Raw genomic sequence first — 1,797 nt, 5'->3', positions numbered from 1 at the left:
AGTGGTAACTTACAGACTACAATGTTTGCAAAGCGATTCAACAGTTTGTTGCTTGGAGTAAGACCAACTGTCACTGTGTGGTCACTCTCACCACTATCCAACATCTATTAGCAAAAATAACAAAGAAGATATAGAATCATAAATGAAACAAGAAATATGAGACAGATATAAATAAGAAATAAAGATAAATGTCTTACCCCAAATTGGTTCCTAAATCCTTCGTTCCCTTTACCATGTCCTTTAGCTACAAATTCTCCAAATTTATCAACAGGAATCATACCAATCTTAGCACTGGGTGAGTCACCATGTAACAATCTGCTCTCATCACTTCCCTCCACTGCAACTGTGAGTACAACTTGTTGACTAACTGTTCCAGCATCATTATTAGCAACAAAACGATATGTTCCTTTATGTTTCTCCTCAACACTCACTAGCAGTAGACTACCATCTCCTCTCAGCTCATGAGCATAATCATCAGTCACTGGCTCTCCATTATGATACCAATTAAAAGACAACTTCGGAGCTTGTATGACTTTAACTTTCAAAAGAACCCGACGACCTTCCTCAGTTGTCACATTACTAGGGAACTCTTCTATCACTGGCTTTTTAGGCTTCATTACTGTACTGTAGGTTGCCTCTTGAATATTTTCTACTGTAATGAGAGAAGGTAGATAGTTAAAACAACATTATACATGTACATGTAACTATGTAGTACATACATGGCACTATTATGTATTGTAAACGATAGCATTAAAGTCATCACAATAATTTATGTGAAAATACTTACATTCAACACTTTCATAAGATTTATTATTGATGTTGCATGTAGAAACATCAAGTTCACTACTTGATGGTTTATCAGTCAAACCATTTTTAGTAGCCACATCGTATTTCTTTCCAACTCTCTTTTTCCTATTTCTTCCATTATAGTTATATATAGTGTCAATTTATACTTACTTTAATATGATTATGATAATAATGACAATTATTATAATCATAATTAATAATGGCACAACAGCCCCAGCTGCTACATAAATAACTGCTAAGTTTCCATTAGTGTTAGGCAGCATAGTATTACCTAAACAAAGAAATTGAAAATTTTATCAAACTTTAACCATTATTAAACTATCAGTTACTTGGTAGTGTTGTTGTCATCAGAGTTGTACTTGATAATTTACTTCTCATTGAAGTACCAGTACCTGTAGGCAATGTGATAGTCATGTGATAATGTTTTGTGACAAGTGACATACTTGTCACTGCTGATACCATTAAAGTACTTGAAGTTGATACTAAAGTAGAACTTAGAGTGACATCTAATTAAATATAAATTAATTATAAATGATAATTAATTTCATACGTATTTGACCAGTAGTGTAATCTCTATCAGTCCATTCTCCTGGTCCAATACTAGTATATGCTCTCACTCCAATAGTATAACTAGTATTAGGTATCAATCCTACTATACTGTAATAAGTGTTAGTAGTGTTAGTTATATTGTATGGACCAGTACTGTTAGACTCTCTATATCTTATCTCATGTACTATAATGATACCATTAGGTATTGTAGGAGGATTCCATAGAAGAGTTATTTCAGTTGGTCGCGTTGCATCTCTTAGATCAAATATCTCACCAGGAACTGTGTTAAGATCATGTTAAACTGATCAATATTTCATTGACTTACTTGATTCGGCAGTTAATTGTATTTCTTGTCTAGCTGGTCCATTCATATTATAATTATAAGGTATTATACTCACAGTATAGTTAGTATATGTATTAATCCTGTGAGATTATACATTC

The 1,797-nt window shown here is 32.9% G+C and overlaps 1 long non-coding RNA gene across 2 annotated transcripts; it reads right to left on the bottom strand.

Annotated features, from left to right (window-relative positions):
* Positions 1 to 549: 549 nt before the first annotated feature.
* LOC109592177 (uncharacterized) lies at positions 550 to 1,451 on the bottom strand. Of its 2 annotated transcripts, XR_002190215.1 has the most exons (5): positions 1,358 to 1,451; positions 1,251 to 1,313; positions 1,137 to 1,199; positions 788 to 1,078; positions 550 to 652 (listed from the first exon to the last, which is right to left on the bottom strand). It is a non-coding gene; the product is annotated as an uncharacterized LOC109592177 (long non-coding RNA). The 2 variants fall into 2 exon arrangements; XR_002190214.1 differs by having other exon boundaries at positions 1,137 to 1,313.
* Positions 1,452 to 1,797: the final 346 nt, after the last annotated feature.

The sequence above is a fragment of the Amphimedon queenslandica genome, unplaced genomic scaffold (genome assembly GCF_000090795.2).
Source record: "Amphimedon queenslandica unplaced genomic scaffold, v1.1 AMPQUscaffold_6058_Cont21980, whole genome shotgun sequence".
In the NCBI taxonomy this organism is placed as follows: Eukaryota; Metazoa; Porifera; class Demospongiae; order Haplosclerida; family Niphatidae; genus Amphimedon; species Amphimedon queenslandica.
The sequence above is the reverse complement of the archived record's forward strand: the minus strand, read 5'-3'. Positions and strand labels throughout refer to the sequence as shown.